An 18,874-nucleotide genomic window follows, 5' to 3' on the forward strand; every position below is an offset into this window, starting at 1 on the left:
TTTAAATCAATAACTCAATAACCAAATAATCAAATAATCAAATTTTGTTTTTCTTATTTGTGTTGTTGTATGTTTTCTATATCTCTTCCAACAACCAAAACACAAATGCCCCAAGTGGCATTTCAATTTGTAAAATTTAAAAAACGAGTTCAATCCAGTTCGGTATGGACCATGTTGTATAAAGTATAATCATGAACTGGTCTTTCAAGTATAAACACGTGCATAAGTACAAAGTGCGCCGAGTAGGCAACTAACATAAGTATATACCGGGTTACAAATTATACGACAGATGGCGCCATTAAGTAGCCCGGTATTATATCGTATAGCAAAGTTTTCTGTGCTCGTCATTTGATTGGCTTAGAAATCTTGAGAATATTTCAGAAGATGAAAAGATAACCATTTTTCCTACAAAAAAGTTCATAATTATCACACTTCATAACATTATGAGAAGGCGTGTTAGGTGTGGTCTGGCTCTCTTGCCATTAGTATAGCAGAAAAGAGTCAAAGCCAGATTTTTCACTACAGCAGTAAGAGGCCAGGACACTTTTTAAGTAAAAACTAACTAATGCAATAAGTGCAAAAGAGTATTTTGCGAAAAACAGTGACAATCTTTGAAATACAAAAATTAAGTTTACTCAGGGAATAAGAAAGTCTAGCCGTCCGGTCTATTCAGCCACAGCCTTAAAATATTCGAAAAGCCAGTAGTCTGACACCTAACATCACAAACATATTAAACTACTACTCAACAACCAGCTACAATCAGTGACACTCTTTTGGCTCATTTGCCATTTTTCGAAAATTTAAATTCGAGCGAGAATGTCAATTTCAGGCCTTCAAATTGATTTCTTCGATTATTTCGATCTGGGAGGGATTTAGTGGTTTCTAGGCTTCAAGCCGATGAACGTTTTTTGGTATATATATGAAAGATACTTATATTGTATTTAGATAAGAATATTTTATTGTATAGAATTAATTGTAAATAGTATTTTCTCTCATTCATTTTTTTTCTTTATGAAAAATTACAAATCAACCTTAGGCGATGACTTGAGACGAAAGAAAGAAAGCCTGAAAATCTTGCTCTAATTCTTTTCTGCTTAACTGTTTGGGAGAAAGAGAGAAATATCGCTCCCAGTGGAAAATTATACTCTAATTTTACCCCAGCTGAAAAAAATCAGAAAAATAAGCAAATCTTCACTGCAAAATATTGTGCTATTTCTTCCATCCCTGCTGAATTCCCTTGCTCGAAAACAATGAAATTCAATCACCAGTCATAAAAAATTTACCTTATCGGGGAAACACATGTCGGGGGAAAGTGACGAAAATTTTGAGGGGGTGACGAAATTTTTCCCCGACGAAATGTTTCCCCGACATTTTATCACCAACCAAAATGTGTACCCGATTTTTTTATCTCCGACCAAAACATTTACCCTAAATTCTATACCGCAACCAAAATTCAAATATAATTTTTTTACACCTTTATTAACCGAGATTAGTGGTTTAAACGTCAAATTACAAGATCTATGTTCGAGCTAATGAAGGAAACCATTTCTTTTGGACAGTTTAGTCGGGTGAAAGTGACGAATTTGAAACTTTTCTTGGGGAAAAATGACGAATTTGAAATTTTGGTCGGGGAAAAGTGACGAAAATGCCTCTAGGTGACGAAATTTTTCCCCAAAAAAAAAAAAACTCCACTTAATAAAACTCAGATATTTTTTTCTCCGATAAGGTAGTACACTTTTTTGGAACTCTCCCATTTTTTGACTTTTTCGCTAGCAAGTTTTAAGCGAACGGCAAATCTTTTGCACCCTTTTTCTAAATTGATCTTTCAATTTGTCAATTTTTGGCCATAAAATGAAAGCCGTTTTATTTTCTTTTTCTAATTTTCTGTTTTAAATATTTTCAAGAGCGTTGAAGGGCGTTCTCTTTTTCTTTTTCTTTTTCTTTTTTAAATATCTAATTTTCCAAATTTTCAAAGCTATTCGAGGCTACATAGAGGCTCCTCCATTAGGGGAATTGAAAAACCTTTTACTATCTCCAAAACCTGAGGATCTTGAGTCAGAACTTCCCAGTTCCTTAGAAAGTGTTTTACTTTCCCCAAAGATTTCAGACCCTTTAAAGGCATTAAGGGAAACATGCCCTCTAGGGCTGGGTAAGTCTTTGTTAAGTCCCTTACTGGAATATAATTTGAAACATGTCTTACCTCCTCTGAGGGATGGCTTCCACGAACTTCTTTGTTTGGGTTTGTTTGTTTGCCCTCGACCTCTTTGTGGACCTTGAAACCGGGGGCCCCCACGAAAGGGTCATCGACCACCCAACCTTGCACCAGAAAAACCTCCTCTAGGTAAATGGTGACTCCTGCCGCTTGGATAACCGCCTCTTCCACGGGCTGCTTGTCGTGTCGGTTTCTTCAAAGCCGTGAATGAAGATTTTTCCTTGGTACGAACAGCTGGCAAAAGATAATACGACTCATCAAAACTTGGCCCAAATAACTCTCTATTGCCCAGATTATCCAAAGCAGTAGACTGAGCCTTCAACATCTCCTTCACTGCTTGTTGGCTTGTTATAAGCTTTGACAATATCGAATAACGGCGCTGGTAGGAAATGTCATTAAAGCATTGTGCGATCAAAACCATGCTCTTGTCAAAAACTTTTGCTGGACCAGCCAAACCGTCCTCTTGGTTATTCTCTTGTAAACCTTTTCGTTCTTCGTCTAACCAAGACCAGAGGGCACATAGTGGCCCGAAGACAGAGGCCAAGTTATCTTGGACCCCTTTTAAAACTTTGTCCATATGCAAGCAATCAAATTTATTATTCTCATGTAGTAGTTCTTTCACATAGACGTCCAGTTCAGGAACTGATTTAATGTTCAAAGTTGGATATTCATTCAGAATTTTCTCCTTCGCTTCCTTGTGGTTGAGGTGCTTAGAAAGGTATTTATTCAAATACACGGTCTGGTCCTCCCTAAGTTCCCAATCGCCATTAGTTCCATCTCGAAACGAGATAGTTTGTCTGCTGGTTCTACTGCCTCATCAGTCTGTCTTAAACGTTTACGTGGTGTATCTGCATTTCCAGTAGATACACTTTCTGTCAGTGACTCAGCAGGGGTAGGAGGAGTGCACTCTTCCTTATCAGGAGCACTGTCATTTGTACGGTGTGCTTTTGCGATTCTACAAAAGACACCAGAAAACATGGTTTATTTTTTACCCTCAATCATTTACAATTGAAAGGTTAGAGCTTAATAACATTTGGACCCTCACTCAACCACGTAATGGCTGCAAGAGTCAACCCCGGGGGTGGGGGGGTACTAGAGTTGGCGAATGAAGGGTAATGTGCGGACGGGACCTCTGAAAACCGACCCTTAGAGAGACTGATTTTTGCTGAAAAGGTACCCCTTAGAGTGACTTTTTGAAATTTCTTTTTCGATTTTTGAAAAAAGTCATACCCTTAGAGAGACTTTATTACAATTTTTTCTCTGGAAATCAAAAAATTTCTTAAAAATCCTGAATTTTCCGACCCTTAGAAAGACTTTGAAAGGTGAAAAAAACGACCCTTACCGTCCGCACATACCCATCATTCATTTTTGCCTAAGTACCAGCCCCCCCCCGGGAAGTCAACTCTACTTGACTGAGTGTCCCACAGAGTAACAGAGGAAAACACAACAAATTCATTGAAACTTGATCCTCCTATCAAGTAAAGAAAGGATAAGATAGGATAATAGACGACGGCGAAACGAAATAATTGACGAGATATCAATTGGTAAAACCACAAAATAACTTGCATATTTTCATTACATTCCAACATGTTTACTCTTTAACTGCGAGAAAGCGAATAGGATGTTGTGGGTTTGAGTTATGACTTTTATTTCTTACAAGTCATAAGCGATTTTCCATAATCTGGCGGAGATTTTATCGTCATAAAATTTCCCTTTTCTCAAGACTTTGCTTCTATGTTATAAATTAACATTTATTTCATTTTTTTGTTCAGGGCTTTTAAAACATCACTATAAAGATTTTGAAAAAACTTGGCGACAGTGCCGAAAAATTATCGATCAGGCCGGAAGCGATTAGCGGGCAGAGGAGCGCCCGGAGAAGACTTGCAAACAGAGGTGCTGCAAACGAAAGACTTGAAAATGATGGAAATGATGAGACAGGAAAAAATGATGAAGATAGCGAAAATGGTTTTGACTAAGGATTCATTGTATTTTTCATATATTTTTACAAAAAACATAAATCTTACTAAAATTTTGGACTCATCTTTGGACTCATTCTTTGGAATATTAGATTCTTGCCAAAACTAATTTGACCTTTTTGGTAAAAAAAGATTCTAAGAAAATGTAAAAATCTGGAGTTTTTCGGGATGAGATCTTATTGAAAACTTGCAAGAACGTGGTTTGTTCTATTATATTAGACGTGCATGTTCTTACATCACTTGGGGCCGTCCATACGCAAAGATTTTCCAAAAAGTTGTTACCCCCTCCCCCCTTGTACGCAGAGAACAAAAGAAATGGTGTCATTTAAACAATAGATGTACGCTTTTGCTAAACCCCCCCCTCTCCCCTTCACTGCGTACGTACTATATGGATGACCCCTTGCAAGATCTTGTAAGAGAGTTTGTAATTTCTTTATTGACATAAGGACTTAAAAGGCCTTGTAAGATCCTTTCAGGTATTTTGACTAGGGCAAGTACGATTGGATATCGCCGATGACATATTTTTAGGATGAGTGAGCAATTATTTTGCTAACGTTGAGATGAGTTTTGCATAATAATTTATGTCTACAAGAAATAACTGTTTGTGGTGTGAAAATTTCATCAGATTGCTACACAACATTGTCTATTTTACGCTGGTTGATGTATCATTCCAGCTCGTTTGAATTTTGTCATTCAAAATGAAAGACTATTCATTATGAGTTAAGTTTTGAAAGATTGCTCAACATCAAATGCATTCATGATTTGTTTTATATTTTAGTTTTTCATGTTATTTCAAAAAACTTCTTAAAGCCAGGGCATACCGATCCAACATTTCATCCAACATGCCTTATTTCTGAAATGTTGGATCGGTTTGCCCCGGCCTTGATTTTCGCTTCATCCAGCGCCAGTTTTTCCATCAAACATTTCATCCAACATTGGAAAATCATGTTGAATGAAATGTTGGACTGGTTTGCCCTGGCCCTAAGCTTTCGATGGCTGAAATGTTAAAAGCAAGTAATACACAATGAAATAACTCCTGGGACCAATATTGACAAGGAATTGCTTTTAGACCATTTAAATTTATTAATTATTATCAGAAATCCTAGTCCATGCACAGCGTCCTGTTGCAAACAGCCTGGCAAATATACCCTCAAAAGAACTATGACCTCTCACTCTCATACGTTTTTCCAAAAGAACAAACTTTATAAGAATATAAAAAGGCTTCGATGTCAAAAATATCGAGAACAATTTATGATTAATTAAGCATTTATACACTCTAATTTCTTAGGAAATAGCGCAACATTACTCACATAATTGTGATAATAATAACATGTTAAGAATATCTTTAGGCCCATTAGGTTAAGAACATCCGAACTCTTCAAAAAATTGAATGTTCTCGAAGTAGCACGCGTTCATACGCTATGATTGATAATGCACCATCGAACCAATGCTGGTGGAATGAATGAGCACAAATTAAATAATTTAGAACTTCTGACAATAAAGCAATCACTCAGAAGTTAGACTGAGAGGAATGCTGTTGATTTCAATCCTCTATTTTTCTTTCCAAGTTATTCCGGGACACTAACACATCCCTTTCTCACAAACCTGGTAGGATTTTTTCAGCCAGTGTGACTAAAATAACAATGGGGATTGATATTGCTACATTTTTATGCCTGGGGGATTTAAATTCTTTTGTTTTCAAGTCAGAAAAATCGGTGGGGATTGGAAAAGTAGCATTATATTTTGCAGCGAGGATTGGTTTATATGATTATTTTCAGTGGGAAATATTTTTTGCCGATTCCGAAGTTCCGCAAAACATTTTGCTAAGTTCCTTTTTTCCGCACTAAAACTGTCTAATTTTCCGTCTCTGTAATTCGTAAATTTTCACCAAATTCCGCCACACCGTCCAAAAAAAGGGCCGATTCTGCTCCTCCACCAACCATGAAACCCGAACTGTTAATAACTACTTGTGGTTCAAAAGGGAATTTCAAATAAGAAATGAATTTCCCTCTATTCAATTTCTTAAAGCAACAAATAAAAAGACATGACAAACAGAGCTTTAAAACAGATCAGGAAAAGTGTTTTAAATGATGATAAATCATTATCAGTAAACAATCGTGCTTATAATCATGCTCGTCAGTAATCCTCTTACACCAAGACGTATTTGAAACGCTTGAAATGACAATTACCTCACAAAAAGAGAGCTTGTTAGGGGGTTGTTTCTTTAGTAATTTCATTTGAGCTGTATTATAAATGAGAATTAGAGTGAAATATTTTGAATTCTTGGACAAGTATTTATCCACATAAAGACAGCTTTGTTGAACAATGATTGAAATCACGTTCTTCGAATCTGATTAACTTATCAATGACTGTTTTTTTGGCACGAAATTGAATCCAATGTTTACAAATTCAGACTGGGGAAAAATACATTACTCTCATTGGAATTTTTGCTTATGTGGTGTAAGTTTTAGACATAGAAAGACTGCAAGTTGCAAATGAAAGGCTCACTCACTTATTGCTAGACCAATAATAAATTTTGTTGACGTTCAGCTGTTCTTGGCACTTTGAGCTTAAAGTTTTTCTTTTTTTAATTTAGGGTAAAAGTCAGGTATTTTAGGATTTTTACTCAACTTTTACTAAAACCCCTGTCTCAGGGCCCTAGTGGAATTTCTGCTCACTTCGGGGTGAAAATACACTTTGCGATAGCAAAGTCCAGATGGATCCTTTTGAAGTGCAATTTTTTTCCATTCCAAATGGGGATGAGAAAAACAAGGTCGATTTTTGGTGGGCTGAAATTTTAGGGTATATTTTTCATCGGTAACGAAATTTTAGCCAAATTTGACGGTGAGCAGGAGGTCCCACCAGGTCCCTGACAAAGGGGTGTTCAATACTTTTCATCTTAATTAAGTACTACTTAATATCAGAATTTGTGATTTAAGGTCTAATTGTGTTTTTAAAGAAATCAAATTTCGTGAAAAAAAATCTCAAACAAAGTATGGGCAAAAAACACCATACCAAAGGGTTTAGAAACTTCTTAACGTGACAAAATTACATGGGAATGTAGTAGAAAAAAGTGGATAAAGTTACAGATGAATATAATTAGTTTACTTTTACTGCTTCTCTTTTAATTTTGATCAGCTAAAATTTTCGTTCGATAATTTCCCCAAAATCGTCCAATAAGTTTAATCATAAGACATTTTATTAAAACATTTATAATAATCATCTGATTAGATGGAATATTTTGATCAGCTAAAATTTTGGTTCAATAATTTCCGTAAAATCGTCTAGTAATAGATAAATAAAGGCATTTTATTAAAGGGACATACCAGTACTTGCGAAATCTGTAAACAAACTGTATGCAGCGGATACAAAATCAAAACAAATGCCAAATGACAAAATAAAAAATCAAACCTAATATGGCTAATTTGATTGTTCAATTGTTTTACAAGTTTGTTTTGGACACGTGATTTTAATTGTTCTCTTTAATGACACGTGGTTCGCGCAATGCTTACATTTTACTACTTTAATGTCCCTTTAAAACGTTTATAAAGTCTATTCACGATAAGTGTGCACTCTTTTTTCTTTAACCTATAACTTTTGAAGGAATTCTTCAATCTTTATAAATTTGGTATCGTTGGAAAGATATCAGTAAGTGAAAGAATTTGAAATAAAAAAATCTTTGAAATGATTCTAAAAACGAAGATGAAAATGAAGAAGAAAAAAATGAAGATCTTGTAGAGAAGGGTTATGACTTTCATTTTCACTGGAGAGATTCTTTGATCTTAGGAGGTTATCAGTGTGAAAAAATTTCACTAAAATATTCATTCAATATAAAGTTATGATACAAAGTTAATAAGTGATTGACCCCAAAAAACAGCAGAAAACTGCAGAAAACAGCGTTTTTAGACATCAATCAGCTTATAACTTTGTTTGATATCTTTGGACAAAATGATTATTTTTGAGAAATTTTTTCACAGTGATAATGTTCGATAATCAAGGATTCACTTCAGTGAAAATGATAGTTATAGCACTTTTCTACAATATCTTCATTTTTTTCTTCTTCATTTTCATCTTCATTTTTAGAATTTTTTAAAAGATATTTTTATTTCAAATTGTTCCACTCACTAATATCTTTTCAACGATACCAAATTTTTAAAGATTGAAGAATTCCTTCGTCAAATAAAGTTATAGGTAAAAGAAAAAAGAGTGCACACTTATCGTGAATAGACTTTAATAATCATCTGAGTAGATTAAATATGTTATAAAATAAAATTGACAATTTTATATAGAGTGACCTTAGGGTCAGAAATTATAATTTGGTTGGCTTACTTAACCCTTTCCGGGCACACAGGCCATGGGGCGCCGCACAGGCGATACTAGTGACAAACTTCCAACAATATATCTATAGATCTAAGTCTTCCTTAGAGCGCTTTCAGCTACCCTTTGAAAGAATAGAAAATTATGAGCAAGATAGATCTATTTGAGGCGCTTATCCATTAAACCTATACAAAATATTTCGATTTTTCCTTTTTTGGAAAAAGTGCATCTCTCTTGCCTGAAAGGGTTTAAGCTCGTATCCTAGGAATCAAAGAATCACTGCTTAAAGATTTTATTTTTACATAAGTGTTCTCGTTTCATATCAGACACATATTTCATATCAGGACAGTGTCTGCCTATTATGCTGATATAAGCAAAAAAATGTTTTTCTTTTCCTATAAGCAAAAAAATGTTTTTCTTTTCCTCTTTTTGACCAATCTTGCTCCACATCCGTGTGAATTTAATATCAAAAAGCTTGCGTAAATTAAAATTGAAACAATATCGCTCTTATGTAAAGACCAAACTTTCCGCTTTAAGCCTAGAAATATTTCTCCCATTAATATTTGAACTCCTTTATGCACCGAAAGAGAATCTCAGCCAATATATCGTAACCTTCAGGCGATGGATGAATTCTGTCAATAAGTGGCGGCGCTTTTCTCGGGAATTCATCCGCAATATCACAAAGCTTCACTTTGTCTTTCACATCCCTATAGTCTGCGTATCCTCGAATATTTTGATTAACATCGGATAAAACATCTCTATATTCTTGAGAAGTCAATTTCTTCGGTGTAAAAGTCGACTCCAAAATAGTCTTCAGAATCGATTTCGCTTTGTTACGATGTGCGATTTCATGAAGTCTTTTGATAGCTTCAAATAAATCACAGTTTCTTAGACAAACGTTTTTTAATAGGTCATTAGTTCCAGCTATGATAATTACTAAATATATTTTCTTATGATCTTCAAGCTCACTTGGAAGGCGGTTCACCATTCCCTGACATGCACATTCACCGTTTACACCCTCAGTGAAAATCTCATAGTTGGTATTCGGGTCGGAATCTTTTAAAAGTTCGACCAAATGACGTGAGTATGGATGAACGCTTTCATTTTTACTGTACGTTCCTTTGGTCAGTGAATCTCCAAATGCCAGAATTCTTTTTTTTTGGTTTCTCAACTTTCTTATCCTCGTCGTCGTCACTTTTTCCGTCGTCGGTTTTTGTTGTGCTTTTCTTGTTAAAGACCGTCGTATTCGTCGACAAAGCTGAGCCGACGTCCGTCGCGTTCCTTTTATCGGGCAACAAATCAGATTCCATCTTAGTAACATTTTTCTCGATTTCTTTACCAAGCTTTGCATGATTTTGTCCGAAATTTGAATCCAGTTTCGTCATATTTGTCCCGTTTTGAGAATACGGTTTCGTTTGATTGTGGCTGATTGTTGTCTTGTTATGATTTGAAAGATTATGATCTGCAATTTTTGGTTTGATTTTATGTTCTCGATTCTCGTCTGTACTCATGTTTTCCGTTTCGGATGGATGTTTACTTGTGGTTTTGTTGTTTGAACTTGTCTCATTTAGTTTGGTCTCGATTGCCGGATTTTCATCTATCCCCATAACAGAATTATCTTCATCTAAACGCTCAGGATCTGGAACCTAAAACAGCCAATTGTTAAAAGGTTCTTTCACATACAAGGAATTTCGATTGAAAATTTCATTTGAAAAAGTGGTACATTAAATAGAAAGTTATTGAAAAGAGCTTTCCAACGAACTCAAACATGACCTATTTTACTTTAGCCAAAATCTTCGTGATCACATTAAAATTTAACGTACCGTGCCTTTGAAAAGTCCTTAAGTCCTTAATTTAAGTTTCTCGCTATACTGAAAGAGTTTAACACGTGGGCTGTGCGTGTCCCTTGAATAATGGTTTGCAGATAAGACAAAAGAAAAGAGTTCTTTATTCAAACCAGAGTTTGTGCGCTTAAATCAACCAGGCCATGCAACTAAGGAATCAAATCAATTCATGATATGCACCATTGCAATATCTTTTGACATTATATCACAAACCCAACAGCTGATTGGTTGTAAGTGACGTAAAATCATTCAAAATACGTCACTTTCAACCAATCAGCTGTTGTGTCCATGGAAGACATTACAATGGTGCATATCATGAATAACTCAAAATTACATTGTCATCCCGGGGGGGGGGGGGTACTAGGGCAAAATGGGTTACGGGGATGCTCCGCTGGTCAGGGTACCTTTTTTAACCTCCACGAGTCCCTGGTAGGGTCGCAAAAACACCAAAATAGAAAAATCAGTCCCTCGTAGGGTGCCTATTTTTGGAAAATTTGGGGAAAAAGTAGAAAATTTGAGAAAATTTTGGAATTTCAGTCCCATTCAGGGTCACTTTTTTCGCAAATTTCGAGTCCCACGTAGGGTCCATTTTTCGAACCTCGGCGGAGCACCCCCGTCGGTCGACAAGGGTAGTACCCCCTCCCCCGGGATTGTCATCCATTGGCATTCGTCCCTGTATTATTGAAGGATCCAATTTAATGGTCTGATTCTCAAAATTCCGGTCTGCATTTTCATCATGAGCGTATGACGTCACTGGTTTCCCGTGCTCACCTAAAAAGTTGATCAAGGTTGGATTTTGAACAAACCGTACACATTTTTCAGGGGAAAAAAAACGAATAGATTATGTTTAAATGAAAGCACTTTACTTAAAGCTTTTGAAAAAAGTGAAAAGTTTTGATTTTCATGGCTATCAGAATAAAAAAGGAACTGGGATTGAGTTTAGAACGTCGCCGTTGTTTTCCCTCAAATCAGTTTTTTCACTGACAAAGGAGAGTGAACACAGAGAATGGGTTTGAGTTTAGAACATTTCCATTGTTGAACATTTCCATTACATTTCCATTGCGACGGCCAAGTGGTCAATGGTGTTAGCGTCTCAAACCAGGGATTCGCGGTTCGAATCCCCGTTCCTTCAAATGTTCCGTTCAGTTCAAAGATAACCGAGCCAGTTGGCCGTGGACCCCGTCAAATGACCGTGGACCCCGTCAAAATAATTTAAAGACTGTCTAAAAGTCCTAAATTACTGGGTTATCCACATAAAATATCGACTCTATTTACCTCTCAAAATTTGTTGTAGAATTTTATCATTGGATAATGATTGTTTATTGTTTGCTTGGTTGTTTTTATCACTTTGATGTTTTCTTTCTTCATTAGATTTCGCATTTTCTTCGTTCTGCCGAGCACGCTCAGTATTGTTTGATGGTTTGCCTGGCTCGTCCACTACCTGAAAATGGAACCATTAAGGTTGACTGCCATAAAAGTATTTCAAACGTATTCGACGTATTTTAAATATTTTCTGACAAAACACAATTAACAATAGAGTTTCTCGTGGTCGGGGAGCTCAGTCGGTTTAGCATTCGCCTTACAATCCAAAAGTTGCGGATTCGATCTCCAGTCACTGCGAACTCAGCGAATGAGAAGCATATATTGGGTAATCTGATTTAGGCGGTAAGTTACTGCGAGATGAGACTAGGTGTGGTGTTCTACCTCAGGATTTTATCTCTAAGCTTTAGCGCAAATAGAAAAGTGGATAGACTCCCTCACACCCGGCTACCCCGACAGGAACCCGACGAATATACTTACTTTTAGTTCTCCAAAGTTTGTACTCGTGTGGCGTCAAAAGAGAAGAAAAAGTTGCTCTTTCTTTTTGCTTAAAAATGCTGTGTAAGCGAATTGAAAGATTCGGCTCATTGTTGAAATGAAATGACAAATTCTGTAAGTATTACACCGATATAAAATAAATTTTTCTCGATTACCTTGCCATTTTTCTTTGTAGTTTTCGTTTTATGGTTTGTAGCAACGAGACGTCGCTTAGTAACGCAACTCCAATGTCAATTTTCCCTGTATTTCCGATTTTATTTCGCCGCGTATCAATTTCTTCGCATTTGCGTTGTAAAGGGGTCTGGGACTCGATCCATCCACGTGTTGATGTGTTTAGATTCAAATGTGATGTTTTTGGATTCAATATGGGTGCGTTTGTTGTTTGATTGCTCAATGTTGGTCTGCTTATATTCTTTGTTAAGAAGTTTGTTCTGTTAGTTGATGAAGATAGAAGTTTGTTTCGGAGTTTTGAGATTTCGGATAATTCACTTTCGAGTGGACCTTTTTGATTTGTTTTGGTTCGATTTTCATAGTTTTGAGCAAGTTTTGTGCTAGCTTTTGTTATATTGTGTGAAGAGAGATTGTTCTGAGGGTACTTCTGGCCTTGTTTTGGACTTTGTGTCTGTGGTGCTTGCGTTTCAGTGTTAAATTGTGATTTTGTTTTGTTGGGTTTGAGTGGGCTTGATGTGTTGATGTGGATCAATCCCTACAATATTGACAATAAATGAACTAATATTAGCCTATTTTATAGGATTTATGTATCTTTTAAATAGTATTTTCTACTCGATTAAAAGGACGCTACAGACGTTCCTCTTAAAATATAGTTTAATGAAATGTGACTAAAAGACGTACGTGATAAAGCTTTCATAGTACGTCTCCACAGGTTCAATTTGAGAGAAAGATTAACTGTAGTGATCACGGTATCGCCCCCGCCCCCGCCCCCGTCCCGGGTGTAAAAACAACAACGAGCCTTATTTTCCAAGCATCCGCTACAGTTAAGGTGAGACGTCAAATTTTGATAATCTTAAAAGGTACCTCTATCCGCCCCGCGCCCTCGGGTGTAAAAACAAGAGCTAACCTTATTTTCCAAGCATCCGCTACAGTTATGGAGAGACGGCAATTTTGATAATCTTAAAAGGTACCTCTATCCGCCCCACGCCCTCGGGTGTAAAAACAAAAACTAACCTTATTTTCCAAGCATCCGCTACAGTTATGGAGAGACGTCAAATTTTGGTATTCATAGTTGCTTCTCCCAGCTTTGAAGTTCATTGTTTCATTCATTTTATTGGTTACCGTGAAAAGCACAGCTCAAAATCATATATTTACGCTGTGCCGACGAATCGAGATCGCGCAATCAGCGAAGACAAAAGTAACCATGACGACCATCCAAGATCTTGGATGAGCGTCATAGTCGATATTTTTATTCCCGTCGTTGAAAACACAACTTACAAAAAGTCATCAATGCTTTGTAAAAAGAGTCAGTGATAGAGAATCATAACATAAAGTCTGTCTATTATTTCGATTCAATTAAAGTGACATTTCCATAATTAAAAGTTTAGTAATCACTGTTATACATTTGGGGATCATGTAAAAGATTTCTTTCGAAATAAACTCATTTCAACTACACTTGGAGGTTTCTGGGGAATTCGTAAATAGTAAACTGCATACTGATACAGTCTGCTAGACATTAATATGGTAATATTTGCTCTTCATCTTTGATTTTTTCTACAGTGATTAGATTGACACATGCGCGATAAGATTTCTATTATTTGTCTTCAGAAGTTACTATTTTCTTTGAAAACTTAACCTCTGATACTCAGGGTATTTATTGGTACTTTCACCTCAGAGAACCTTTGTTCCGTTAAGTCCTGATGCTTTGATCCCGATGTCTCCTAAAAAGTATAATTTTGTCTCTTGATCTCCTTTTTCATATGTACAAGTATATTACAACACCCCTGTGTCATAGAACTGATGGGAACCCCGCTTTACTGGAAAATCTTGCTAAAATGTTGTCCCTGGTTGAAAAAAAACATACAATTTACAATATTTCAGCCTCACTGAAGCTAGATTCTGCAATTTCAACTTTACTACGATTATCGTGTTCTTATACCGTGCTTCCCCATTACCCTGTCTGGAAATGCTTTGGATTCGAACACAGTTCATTGCGTATCTGCGATTGAAGCTTTCTTACTCTTGCCAATCACCAGAATGTAGTGATGCAGAGTGATAGCTTTATTCCAAATGGTGAATGAATGCACACCTAGATTATCGATTTGAGATTTACTGACCATTTGGGTACCAGTTTAAAAAGAATTCCGATCAAAAAGAGAGTTTTGAAAAACGGTTGGAGGGTTTTATATAAAGCAAAATGGACCTGACAAACTACTTTCGTTGGATCCGAACTTCTTGAAAAGTTTGAAAGATACAGTCAGGCAAGAGTTCTTACCTTTGAATTGAGACGTAGAAACGTGTGGTTGTGGTATTTTATTTCGGCATTTGATGGTTCCATCACTTGCATTGTAACACTCTATGTCACCTTAGATTTAGAAAAATATATTGTTATCTTTTTAAGTTAGTGACATTTCATCGTTTTAAAAATCGTGATGAAATATGGCTAAAATTTCGAGCGCTCTACAATATATTTATTGAACTCTTCTTATCACGTTCTCGGTGCGCTCGTTTAGAAAAGCATTACATAATTGCGAACCTCGTTTTCAAATTATTGTAACCAACATCATTAGACATGACTGATGTCTGTTAGGCTTTTGCTTTTTTGTATCGAAATTGATAATGCTGTTGATTTATCTCGGGAGGTGTGTATTAGGCATAATTTAAACCTTAGGCCGACCAGCCAACATCCTACCAGACTATTAATTTAAAGCCCTTTAACCATAAATTTATTAAAGGGGGAATGCTTAGTAGTTAAAAAATTCTTACGAAGTCATTGAGACAGAGGTGTTAAAATACTCAAGCTGACACATAACGTTTTTCAACCTTTACTTAATCTCCGAGCAGATTCTGATACTCCTTGCATAGCACGTCCCCACTATCAAATCCGTGACTCCGTAAAACATCTTTCATAAAGTTTGCAGGCCATTTTGATGTTTTTCATCAAGATTTTGAATCAATATTAATTGAAATTAAAAGCGCAGTGATCTGCTGAAGTAAAACAATCGCACCCAAAATCAAATGTCAATCTAATACATAAAGATTAGGACCCAGTCATTTTCGTTTTCGTTTTCAAGTAAAAGGCAACGTGGTTTTGAAAGTTTGGTCAGATCGGCACATTTTCCATATCCTTTCAGAGTAGAGCGTGGTATGCGCAGAATGGATGATCTGTTATGGGATTAGGACAGCTGGCTAATAACATTGTTTTAACGTATATCTAATATTCTAAACGTCAATACAACGTTAGATGAACGTTGAAACGATGTTTGTGTTATGACAGGATTAGAAACGAACAGAATGACCAACCTTTAGTTTGGAGTTCTGGCTGATTTGAAGAGCTTGAGAAAGCAATTGTTGGAGGCTGGCTATTGTTTTTGTTACTGCTGGTCACTGAGACAGTCGAAGTTTTATTCCTTGTGGTGTATGCTTGATGTTGTTTTGATAATGTGGGGAGTTGTTCATTTGTAGATGTTAGCGTTGTTTCCGTGTCCCGTAGCTTTAGCTTAACGCTTACATATTTCCAACCACCCCTATTTATATGGATAACGTAAGAACACCTTACAATCTACAGTATGGGCTATTTCAGAAGGAAGGCCTATTATCAGAGGTCCATTATCTTAAAAAATCGGGTGTTTTTAGATTCTGCAAAGCCTTAAGATATTGTCAACTTGTTCTAAATATTTTGGCCATCAAAGCCTTTTATTCTTATTTGGTTTGTTCTTATAGAAAACCTGTTTGAGAAAGAGCTTTCATAGACTTAAAGATGAAAGATGATTCTTTTGTTATTGTACTTGATGGCGAACTGTCTAATTGACTTGCGTAAATAACTTGTTCATACTTGGCAAACAACATTATGTTAACGTTCATCTAAAATTCTAGCGACGTTGTAAATGTTTTTATGTTTATTTTATTTTGAAGGTTGTGAGTATGTACTAAAACGGTGTGTGCTGAAATTGCAACACCTCCTCAAAACTGTCGTTGTGTTTTCTTTGCAACTGCACTAACTGTCAATAATTCTACTCCCATAAATGTCTACGTTTCTTTTCTTGAAAAGCATGATTTTTCGCGGAAACGAACTCAGAATACAATTTATGAGTAATGAAGATATATTCGATCTAATTTAACCCTGTTTCTGCAGAAGAAAAGGTTTGATTGACATCGAGCAAGTGACCTTGCTAAGAAAACTCCTTTTGAGCGCCCCGTAATAAACACCCCTCCTACAAGCCTAGAAAGTTAAGGTGCGTTTAATCAAAATAACCCGGTAATTTTACGAAATTTTTATTTCAGTACTACCCTACAAGATGGAAAACACATTCCGGACAAGATACAGAACAGCACCGAAGCACGCAATACGATCACAGCAGCAGTGAACAAAAATTACAACGCTAAACCGAAAGACGCTCCGAAGTGGTTTAAAACTGGACAATAATAATACATCATGATTCGAACGTATACAACGCGAGTGTCTCCATAAGTCGAACATTTTCATTATCTCATTCACCGGTCGAATTATGAAGGCTCCCCTGTAGTACGAATAGCCATAAAACCGGTTTTTTTAAGATGGACTTTGGTTCTATTACGGAAATAAATATAGAGCGAATTATACCGTACTCACGTCTTACTATCCAAAAGTCCACCCAACAATCTGATTGGTTGAAACTCAAAATTATGATAAAATTTATGCAAATTAACCAATTAGGGCTCAGATAGTGATTCGATTGCCCAGCAAACTTTTGGATAGTAAATCGTAAGTAAAGAAATGACCGAAATAGGTATAGATTCGATATAGGTCCAAGGTTGAATATCTTTTAATATTGCAAGGGTCAAATTTTGCGTTTAATTTAAATTCACAGATATAACATTTGTCATCGACAGAAAATGCTTTTTACGATTTTTGATATTTTTTACTGCTTGAGTTTTGAAATGACATCAGCACTTCTTTGACTCCAAACACTTAAGTGTTCTTTTCACGTCCTTGGAACTTTTCTCATTAAAAAGCTTACTATCCAATTAAGTAAATTATATACTGGTTTTTATCAATGTGTCTTTTTCCACTGACGTCGGACTGCTAAATTCCTCCAATGCTCAATCCTTTTCTTGAAGAACTCAATTTTCGATTTTCGAAACTATTTGTTTCTATCTGAAATAATTATATTTGTTTTCCTGTTTCTTTGGATTATGTTCTGTAAATTTTCATAACGATTTCGAGACCGAAAGAAAATTGTATCTGCTCTCTCCACCGTAGAGAATGTTTAAATCAAGTCCTCAGAATACTAAAAAGTGACCTTTGAAGTAACCAGTGAAACTATTTGACAAAAACATAAGGGTCATTAAGTATGATGTTTGTAAGCTTTGTTACAACAAATATTTTAATTATACTGAATGAGATACCAGAAGTATGAAGGGGGGCGTACGGGGTTTGCGAGTTCCGAAATACCGAATAATTTTGCCAAAATTTCCGAAATTCCGTAAAAAAATAGTTGCAATTCCGATACCGATTTTTTGGGGTATTTTCCCTCGATTTAACTAATCTTTCATCAAATTTGATTTTTCAAGTATGAATTCCGAAAAAGGGGGATAAAAACTTTATAATACCGAAATTTCGAAGCAAAAATTCACGGATTTCAGATACCGAAACAATTTCAGAATTCCGAAATACCGAAGGAATTTTGCCCGATTTCCGAAATTCCGAAGAAAAAAGGGTCGATTTCCGCAATACCGAAATACCGTACGCCCCCCACTATGAATGGATGGAACTTGTCAGTAAGAAAAAATTGGGAAGGCCAGTTTTAGAGATATGAATCTAATCAATTATTCTATTGTCTTTATGCTGATAAAATGACTAATTTCGACAGAAATAACAATCGGATGATGTTACAAAGCTTCTCAAACCATTTTCAAAAAATTTTGTGCCACTAATTATTTTGATACTGATGATACAAAAGGATAGAAATTGACTCCGTATAATCAAGTTCCAAGAGCGTTAAAATGTATGTTTTACGTATTTGGCACGTGGCTTTAAATAAATGAGACAGGTGTGAGCTTACTCTTCAATATGATATATATTCAAATGATTAGGAGAGACACTCTACGTCGAAGAAAGGGAAAAAACTCGATAACCCAAATTTATCTGGTCGCTGGTCACGGTCGCCGGTCGTGGTCGTGGTCGTGGTCGTCATTTCTGGTCGACGTTTAGAAACGCACGTGATTTTGGGTGACATTAAGGTTTTGTATTGTGGGGGAGATAACTATTAAAAATCAATTGAGCATCTATAAGACTGTAAGGGTTCCAGAATTACAAAAATCAAAAATCCTCCCTCAACGAGTCATAGATTCTTGAAATTTGGACTGAAAATTTAAAATTTTGGCTGAAGTGAAATTTGGAGTAAATAGTCTATCTGAGGGTGGCAAAAATGGACAAAATTTTCTCTCTCTGAGGGTTGATTTTAAAACTTTCACTCGGACTTTGACCCGTTATCTCACAAACCCCCCGAGCAAAAGAGGGATAAAAGAATGTTGGCAGTTCTCTACTTTTAACA

General features: G+C 36.0%; 1 long non-coding RNA gene across 1 annotated transcript; it reads right to left on the reverse strand.

Moving 5' to 3' along the window:
• Positions 1-11,014: 11,014 nt before the first annotated feature.
• Positions 11,015-12,397, reverse strand: LOC136818779 (uncharacterized). The gene is made up of 3 exons (XR_010848359.1): positions 12,323-12,397; positions 11,625-11,790; positions 11,015-11,120 (listed from the first exon to the last, which is right to left on the reverse strand). It is a non-coding gene; the product is annotated as an uncharacterized lncRNA (long non-coding RNA).
• Positions 12,398-18,874: the final 6,477 nt, after the last annotated feature.

This window comes from Clytia hemisphaerica, unplaced genomic scaffold (assembly GCF_902728285.1).
Source record: "Clytia hemisphaerica strain Z4C2 unplaced genomic scaffold, Clytia hemisphaerica genome assembly, whole genome shotgun sequence".
In the NCBI taxonomy this organism is placed as follows: domain Eukaryota; kingdom Metazoa; phylum Cnidaria; class Hydrozoa; order Leptothecata; family Clytiidae; genus Clytia; species Clytia hemisphaerica.